The sequence below is a fragment of the Borostomias antarcticus genome (genome assembly GCF_949987555.1).
Source record: "Borostomias antarcticus genome assembly, chromosome: 33".
In the NCBI taxonomy this organism is placed as follows: Eukaryota; Metazoa; Chordata; class Actinopteri; order Stomiiformes; family Stomiidae; genus Borostomias; species Borostomias antarcticus.
The window spans coordinates 790,949-800,948 of NC_140266.1; positions in this window are offsets into that span (position 1 = coordinate 790,949).

The following is a 10,000-nucleotide window of genomic DNA, read 5'->3' on the forward strand; positions in this document are numbered from 1 at the left end:
CGCATGTTTGCTGGGTTAGTTTTGGTTTCAACAAAAATAGTCTCCAGCCAGCTTTCTTCTCATTTCTAGGGGCTTATTTTTTGGCCAGAGGTAAATTGCAGCATAGGTTGTTCCTATATGCATCATGTCCAGCTCCTCAAAGATTGTGCAAAGCTCTTTGGCCCATGAAGATGTGTTTAATTTGCCCCATATGAATACTTTATGATTTATTCTGTCCTCTGACATTCCTTTCGTTGGACGGCCCCTGGGGTCCAACCTATATCTCCCTGGATTGCTGAAACCGGAGCCAATCTATGCACTCCCAGATCTATGCACTCCCAGGAAGCATCGCACAGCTCTATTCTCAACATGATCTATAGTCTAAGCTTCTTTTGAGTCCCATAGACCAGCAGCACAGTTCAGTATGGGTGAGACATGGGCATTATACAGTTGTGTTTAAGTGGAACAACTAGTTCATTACATTCCTTTATTTTGTTAATAATTGAGCCTGGGGCTCTTTCAGCAGAGTCAGCAAGGGAGCGGATTCCAGCCTCACAAGTCATATATTCATCAAGAAAAAATCCTATATATTTGTACACTTCAGCATATTCTAATGTGACTGGACCAATATTAAGTGTTTGTGTGCTTCTCTCAGTGCATTTCTTTCTGAAGTGCATTATTTGTGTTGTGCTTTGGTTTATTGTTAACCTCCACTTTTGGCACCGTAGACGAGGCACGTTTAAGATGCTCTGTAAATCTGACTCTTCCTCTGCCAGGAAAATTATAACTTCCACGTATAATAATAGAGCCAGATTACTGTTATCATCTAAACGTTACCTCAACGAGCTTCCTTAATCCGTATGACTAGGTCATTCACAAACACAGCAAAGAGAGAAGGAGCGAGTATGTCACCTTGTTTTACTCCAAAGGTAGTATCAAACCAGTCCGTATACATATTATTGACATCCACACAGACAACTGGAGACCTATATAGGGCCTGGATTGCTCTATACAATCTGCCATCTTTACCCCTTTCCAGAGGTTTAAGGGCAAGCTGATCCCTATTCACCCAGTCAAATGTCTTGCATGCAGAATACAGCTGCTTCCATCTGGCAGACGTTACAGAGTTCCAGTTAAAAACAAGAAACGATCCCTCAACAGATACAACAACTCCTTCATTCCACTATCAGTTAGTCTCCTAAACTCAGACCAGAAGCAGTGTTGATTGTGTTATGTATGCTATGAATGTAGGAATGCACTTTACACTTTATGTTTACACGTTTGCACATGTCTATGTTTGTTTTGTCCTTGTTATGGTACCTTTGCACTGTATGTAGCAGCCTGTATGTCCAAGACAAATTTCCCTCAGGACGAATAAATGAATCTTGAATCTTGACAGGTAACCAGTGTAGTGATTGTAAGACTGGTGTGATGTGTGCCCTCCGTCTAGTCTACTGCCTGGATACTACATCACTCTCATTCATTCATTACTTGTTCAATCATCTGTTCTGTTCAGTCTACTTATGTGAACTTTACAAATGTAATATTGGTGCTGCGGTCTTTGTTGAACTCTTGAAAACTGTAAGAATTATTATTTCACCGGCCTATGTTGGCAGACTCCAGACAGCTGGTTGTAAATGCTAATCGTTTTAGGTAAGAGTTAAAACATGGGACCTTGAAGTCTCAATGCAATTGATTTTGGTGCAACACAATTACAGAATATGAGCTCAGCTGGGAGGCTGGTATGGAGAAGCAGAACAGAACAGAGGAATAAACTTTGGGAGAGAGAAATGTGTGCTACTTTCACATACTGTACGAAACACATTTTACGAGGAGTATTAAAAAAGAAAAAAGAGGCATTTCCATAAAGGCTGTTATACTGTAAAACCTCTCTTGCTTTCCCATGCTGATCTGTTCCATCACTGTAATTCCCCTCTGCATCACTGTAATTCCCTCTGCGTGTTTTTCAGTCATTTGTCTTCCTGGTGCGGGTTGGCCTACGCAAGGACCAGTCATTTGTAGCTTGCCAGTCCGCTGCAAGGCCAGCCTCATAAATACACGGACTGCTTTCCTCTACAGGCCCTTTTAGACGCCGTTGAATTATTAAAGAGTCTGTGTTAGTCATCTGTCTGTCATGGCGCACGCCTCTGCTCGGTCTCCCTGTGTCTCGGTCTCGCTGAAGCCCCGCAGCGGCAGAGGTCCTCCTCTCACATGCCCACGTGCACGCCCACACACACGTGCACACACACACACACACACACTATGTCCTGCTCTTCTCTACTCGAAACACTGCAGCGTCCTGGGGAGATGTGCTCCCGGTATGAGACATGATGGCTCTAAGCTCCATCCGCCCCCCACCGCCTTCTTCTCTGGCTGGACCTCCAGCTGAATGTGGAACCTTCTAGAACACTCTCCGTCAGGACGTCATCTCGCCGGCTGCTCTCTCATTGTCCATTCTCACCCTCTCGTTCAATTTTTCTGATACACCCTCTTTCTCTCTCCCTCCCTCCCCTCCATTCCGCTGCCCATCTGTACATGCGTCCATCCCTCTCTCTCCCTCTCTCTCTGCTTCCACTCTTCCCTATATGGTGCCATATGACCCGCCTGGTACTAATGAGGTAGATATCAGTATGCTAGGAAGAACCCTGACTCTCTACAGTACTGTAAAGTACTCGCTAGCTTACAGTGCCCTGCGAAGATGCTGTGGATGATAAAATAATGCAACAGGCCTGAATATGCTGAGCTGGCGGCCGACGCCGAACAACGCGGCCTGAAAGCGAAGGTTTGTCCCAGGGGAGGTTGGCTGCATGCCGAGTTTCCGTAGGCGTGTGAACTACCAGCCTGCTGAACATGGGAATCCGAGGCCAGGATCAACATCAACGACAAGGCAAAAGAGCTGTGCGCACATCCAACCTTAGTAGGCCAGGGACTTGGATCTTGGAGTCCATACGTGAGGAGAGTGGAAAGATCCGCACACCGATACCTCCCGATATCACTGATATCTCCCGGTTCACTTTATTGAAAATACGCAACGTTTCGACGTTTCAAAGTCGCCTGATGAAGACCTAACGGTCGAAACGTTGCGTGTTTTCAATGAAGTGAACCGGGAGATATCAGTGTGCGGGTCTTTCCTCTCTTCTCAGGACCGAACGTCTGGCCATCACAGCTCTCTCCTGTGCTGCGGAAAGGGCAGGCCAGCGGCTCTGGGTTCAAGAGGAGAGACAACACCTGGTCACCCAAATAGCATCGCGGACGAGGTGACGTCAAAGAGGGTGAGCCTGGGTGGCTAGGCCTCACCGCTGACCGCTCACCGAGGTGTTAGTGGGCTCATCAGTGAAACGTTGAGGAAAGAGGTGACCGGATGACCTGTCTGACCTGCAAGATGCCTCAAGGTGCAAACAAGGGATTGCATCACCTCGTCCTAATCAGAACTAACTGTATTAACACTCAGTTGTGATGCTTGGCTTCGCCCCCTTCCACCTCGGCCGAGTCTGCCGCTAGATCTTGTCCCTCTGATCAATAGCACATCTCTGGAGCCAGCTGAATACAGATGAGGTGTTAAGAAGATACATGAATCCCAATAATACATAACGCACAGCTGAAGTCGGTTGAATTGCAGTCCGAGCTGCTCCACATTTGCAGCTTTGCTTTCTAATTCCCTGTTTGGACTGAAGAAAGACCAGCGAAGAAAGACGGGCGAAGAAAGACCGGCGAAGAAAGACCGGCGAAGAAAGACCGGCGAAGAAAGACCGGCGAAGAAAGACCGGCGAAGAACGACCGGCGAAGAAAGACCGGCGAAGAAAGACCGGCGAAGAAAGACCGGCGAAGAAAGTCCGGCGAAGAAAGTCCGGCGAAGAAAGACCAGTGAAGAAAGACCGGCGAAGAAAGTCCGGCGAAGAAAGACCGGCGAAGAAAGTCCGGCGAAGAAAGTCCGGCGAAGAAAGACCAGTGAAAGACCAGTGAAGAAAGACCAGCTTCGCTCTGTAACAGAATATCTCTGACAGTCTCCCTCTCAGATCTGGGTACTGTATTAAACTCATCTAGTCAGAATGGGATGTATTGTTTGTTGCAGCTGCTGCGGAGCTCTGTGACTCATGAGGTGATCACACCTGACCAGCTGTACAGGTCTATAATATAATCAGTCGTAGCCGAATGTATTGAAACCACTCAGTCTAAATGTATGATTTAATTTAATCACTACCACATACAGTACATCTTTAGGTGACCTATGAACTGTATCTTTTGATTAGTTTCTGGGTGTAGTGGTACTACCAACCCCTCTCTACCCCATGTCTACCCCCCCCACCCCCCCCCCCGCCTCCAGCCCTGACTCCCTGCCCCCCCATCCATCCCTCCCTGCCCCTGCCCCGTGCCCACGCCACCCCCCCCCCCCCCCCGCCTCCCACTTACTACGCCATATCAGATTAGATCCTAATGGATGCAGAGAGGGAGAGCGACACCAATGTGAAATCCAACATTAATATCTAATCAATCCATATTCGTTTTGATATGCTTCTCATTTTTTGTCCCTCCCTGTGCTCCGTAGCTCAGACAGAGACTGGCGTGTTGGTAGTCAGAGGAGGTGTTTCTGGGGGAGCAGCTGTCTGTGAGAGGAGTGAGAGTCACACAGAGGTCTGCGTGGTGATGGTAGAGTGAAAGCTGTCAGACTAGCTAATAAACGCACATCATAGCTGTCCTAGATACTCTGGCTAAGCCTAGCCTAGCCCAAGTGAATTCCCATCATAGCTACTGACGTTAACTCTTACTAACCCATCTTAGGTTGGTGCTAAACTAATCTTGAAACGGTACAGTAATGTACAAATAGCTGTCGTCCATCACACAGAGAGATGTACCGTACCACATCAACACTGACCCAGTTTCAACATCGTCAGGACCAAGAGTGAAAACGTCTGCTCGTCATCTGTACACACCAACACATACTTGGTGTAAAAACTATACGTAGGCTATCATTTATTATAAGGTTTCTGATTGACCCAGAAGGGCAATTCCCCCCAATATCAGCCTTTGCCCGCCAAGATTAACTAAATATTTAAATATTTCACAGCATGTGAGGAGGGGCTTAGTGAGCCTGGGTTTACCAGTGAGCCCGGCCCCCATGTGAACTTTTCACTAACTCCAAGAATAGGAGAAAGCCTAGGAGTTATTTTTATTTTGCTTTATTATTGAAATCCAACCGTACAAGTACTGCATGTATAATTATAGATTTTATTTGAAGTCAAGTCCAGCTAAGTAAAGTTCACCGTTTGCTGGAAACATAATATGACAACTAACAATGTTTTTAATACTGATGAGGTTGGGGGCATCGCCTGCCCTTGGTGTGAGAGGCCCTTTAAAGCACTCTCGGCTAGACCGCGCGTGACCCGAACGCTTGAGGGAACGCATGTGGCTCTTGAATGGAGTCGAGGAGATTGAGAACCTCTAGCTCCCGAGGGCGAGGAACGTTGACGCGAGACGACCCTTGGCGGTGAAGTTAGCAGCGGCGTGACCTTCTGATGGCGTGCTCGTGTGCTTGGGACCCACTTGTCGCCTGAGCGTGAGTTTGGATTAATCTCCCGTTGGAAGTAGTGTTTATGCAGTGAATGAAAAAAAATGGCCGGTTATGCCTAACCTTTTTAGAAAACTCTCGCTGAAAACTGAACGACCCAAGTTGTGGACTGTTGGGGCTGCTGTCGTCGTTTGTCAATTATCTATTTTGTGTCACAAGCAAGCTGGTGCTATAAGTGTTACCCTGGGGGATACAGGAGAAGGAATTAGCGGTTAGCGACATCATGCCCCTAGACAGAAGAATAGTGCTGGTTTTGTATTACTAAAGGCTTGCAAACTATCACAGCCCGGGGGTACCTCACAGGAAGCATTGTTTTTTTATGACAAAAAGTGTTTTTAGGATAGACACAGTGAAAAGTGCTGAAAAAGAAGTTATAACCACCCACATACAGAACCTTACAGCTAGAGCTGTGAAAAGATGGGTTATGTAATGTAGCTACTGTAGAGGTGTCTGGGTCTGTGTGTGTGTGTGTGTGTGTGTGTACTGTATGTGTGTGTCAGAGAAAGACAAAGAGAAACAAGATCTTCTTGGAAGAACGGTGAACGCTGAATAGCTGTATCCTTGTTGGAGAATGCATGGTTCTAGGGTATAGAAACAGTTTCTACAGTATATCGTCATGCCATTCAGCCTTTCTCCTTCACTCCACACGGGTAAACGTTTGTCAAGGTCATCATAAAAACCTCATCACCATCAACAACAACTCGCCCCTCCCCCCCCCCCCCCCCTGAGGAACACTGTCACTACATGGCCTTCGCCCTGAGGGAGAACCGGTCTGGACGAGAGAACCTGTGAGAGCCAACATTTTGTCAAACTGGACCTCTTAGAACATTACTTGATTACCCCTGCTCTAGAACATTCTTTGTTAGGTCCCCATCTCTAGAACAAACTGTGTTAGGTCTTCATCTCTAGAACATGCTGTGTTATGCCGACATCTCGGAGACGGAAAAGTCGATGTTATCGTAAGCCTCTGACTGTTGAGAGGAAGGAACCCTGAGTAATAATGTATGCATGATTCTAGTGCTCTACTATACTGTAGTATACTGTATTATACTGACCTGTGCTCCCAGCTAGTCCGAAGTAGTGGGCTGACATTTCCCAGGTGGAGGCTAGTCATCACTGTGTCTTATTATACCGCTCCGCTAGAGAGGATAGTATGAAAAATACAGCAGAATTAGCCTCCACGGTGAACCAGCCTTCACTCTCACTCTCTCTCCATCTCTCCTGTTGTTCTCGCTCTCCTCTCTCTCTCCTTCTCCCTCTCTCCCGTCTTCTTCTACTCCCCCCACCTCTCTCTCTCTCTCTCTCTCTCCCCTGTCTGCTTCTACTCCCTCTCTCTCCCTCTCTCTCTCTCTCTCTCTCTCTCTCTCTCCTTCTCCCTCTCTCCCCTGTCTTCTTCTACTCCCCCCACCTCTCTCTCTCTCCCTCTCTCCCCTGTCTTCTTCTACTCCCTCTCTCTCTCTCTCTCTCTCTCTCTCCTTCTCCCTCTCTCCCCTGTCTTCTTCTACACCCCCCACCTCTCTCTCTCTCTCCCTCTCTCCCCTGTCTTCTTCTACTCCCTCTCTCTCTCTCGCTCTCTCTCTCTCCCTCTCTCCCCTGTCTTCTTCTACTCCCTCTCTCTCTCTATCTCTCTCTCTCTCTCTCTCTCTCTCTCTCTCCCTCTCTCCCCTGTCTTCTTCTACACCCCCCACCTCTCTCTCTCTCTCTCCCTCTCTCCCCTGTCTTCTTCTACTCCCTCTCTCTCCCTCTCTCTCTCTCTCTCTCTCCCTCTCTCCCCTGTCTTCTTCTACTCCCTCTCTCTCCCTCTCTCTCTCTCTCTCTCTCTCTCTCTCTCTCTTTCATTGCTCAACCTTGACAGCAGCTTACCTTGGAGGATAGTCAGCTGAGTGGCGCTGGCGCTGGAGCATCTCAAGAAAGAGCAGGAGAGAGAGACCATCCGCCTGGACCCCAGACAGCCATCCCCCTACTCTCTCCTCCCGAAGACAAGTATCTACATGCATTAATCATAAAGAAGTACAGAATGTTTTCAGCGTGTAGCTGAGAGACAGAGGGAGAGGCGGAGGGCGAGAGGGGATATTGAAGATCGGATGATTCCACAGACTCCACTCGCATAACAATCAAATCGCTGCAGCGGATGATTCAGCAGGCGCCGGCCGTGGGATGATCAAACAGGCTGTGATTGTTCAGATCCACTGTTACAACTGAGAACGCAGATGGGGGGATGAGACTTACATCTCTGCTTCTCAAAGGATTTTCACAACCAGACCAAGGCTGTCTCTGTTGATCTATTCATTAGAGTCATTCTAATTGAACTAAATCTTCGCTACCAACGATGTAATGGGGGCATTCTTAGATTTACTGTTGATTTACATTTGAAATGAACATAATTGTTAAGATTGTATAATAATGTTTGTTAAGTTTTTCCTAATTAAGCTGGTGTGTGTGTGTGTGTGTGTGTGTGTGTGTCTGTGTGTGTGTGTGTGTGTCTGTGTGTGTGTGTGTGTCTGTGTGTGTGTGTGTGTGTGTTTCTGTGTGTGTGTGTGTGTGTGTGTGTGTGTGTCTGTGTGTGTGTGTCTGTATGTGTGTCTGTGTGTGTGTGTACGTGTGTGTGTGTGTGTGTGTGTGTGTGTGTGTGTGTGTGTGTGTGTGTGTGTGTGTGTGTGTGTGCTGAGAGGACAGGGTCAGAATCAGCCTCATAGCTGTGCTGCAGTGTTTCATCAAAGACAGCCGTCCAGGTAATTCACAGGTATTGACCAGAGCACAGGAAAGACAAACTCCTCTCGCGTAGCAGCATCATGTGATGTGATGTGATGGCTCATGGGAAGAAACTCTGGTTCAAACAGGAAATCACTGTGCTTTTTCTGACAATTACAGAACTCTCCAGTTCACGGTGGCGTCATGCTCTCCCGGCCGGACTTCAAAGGCAGCGGAGTGAAGAGAGATGAACAAGAGGACCGCAGCGGTTGAAGAGAGAGAGAGAGAGAGAGAGAGAGGGGGAGAGATGGAGGGAGGGAGAGAGAGAGAGAGAGAGGGAGAGAGATGGAGGGAGAGAGAGAGAGAGAGAGAGAGAGAGAGAAAGAAGAGAGAGAGAGAGAAAGAAGAGAGAGAGAGAGAAAGAAGAGAGAGAGAGATGGAGGGAGAGAGAGAGAGAGATGGAGGGAGAGAGAGAGAGAGAGAAGAGAGAGAGAGAAAGAAAGAAGAGAGAAAGAGAGTGAGGGAGGGAGAGAGAGAGAGAAGAGAGAGAAGAGAGAGAGAGAGAGAGAGAAGAGAGAGAGAGAAGAGAGAGAGAAGAGAGAGAGGAGAGAGAGACAGAGAGAGAAGAGAGAAAGAAGAGAGAGAGAGAGAGAGAGAGAGAGGAGAAGACTCAGATGTATCACAGCCAGCTCTGATGTCTGTACAGCAGCCAGCCCAGAAAATAAACTGCAGTGAATCCATTAAGCCAGCTAAGATGGGCCGGGTGTATAGAGGTTGCAGGATACTGACAAGGCACATAACAGGATTCAAGACACCCGGTCTCTTTATTGTTACGTTCTTCATACAGGTATAAGAGAGTCAAATGTCTGGGTTGTGGTTACTCAGCCTCACAACAACAACAGAATAACAGGAGAGACCTACAGTATCAGCCCAACAGAATAACAGGAGAGACATACAGTATCAGCCCAACAGAATAACAGGAGAGACATACATGTACAGTATCAGCCCAACAGAATAACAGGAGAGACATACAGTATCAGAACAACAGAATAACAGGAGAGACATACATGTACAGTATCAGCCCAACAGAATAACAGGAGAGACATACAGTATCAGCCCAACAGAATAACAGGAGAGACATACATGTACAGTATCAGCCAAAGAGAATAACAGGAGAGACATACAGTATCAGCCCAAATCAACACAGTGGTTCTATCTCTCTACAGTGAACATGCCTGAACCTTGGCTAGGAAAATGAATGATACAAACGCACTAACACTCTCTAGTATCACTCTGCCAACATCCAATTAAAGGGGTTAGATCAAGGGGCAAGAGAACCCCAATAATGGACAATGGAGATGACAATTCCATATCCGTATTTTACATTTTCTTTTTCCATCCACAGATTTAAAAGTTTGGATGAATTGGAACCGAGTCAGGAATGGTTCAGTTAGCCAGTTAGAGCAGCGAAGGCATGAATGATGAAGGTTTCAGCTCTGGAACAGTGACGGGTGGAGAAATGCAGACCTTGAGATGCTTTTCACACACGGTGTGAAGGACAGTATATTGTCCAGGGTTCAGCAGCAGGAGTCATTTTTATCACTTTTTTGAGAAAAACAAACAAACATTGGATGAAAATGATGAGTTTGAAAGATGAAAAATACCGTGTGGTAGATGTACTCAATATATATAGCGGGATAATTTATCACTACATATCAAACACACCAGCAGTCAAAGAGTCATATTTGGCGCCCTGCGTTCCTC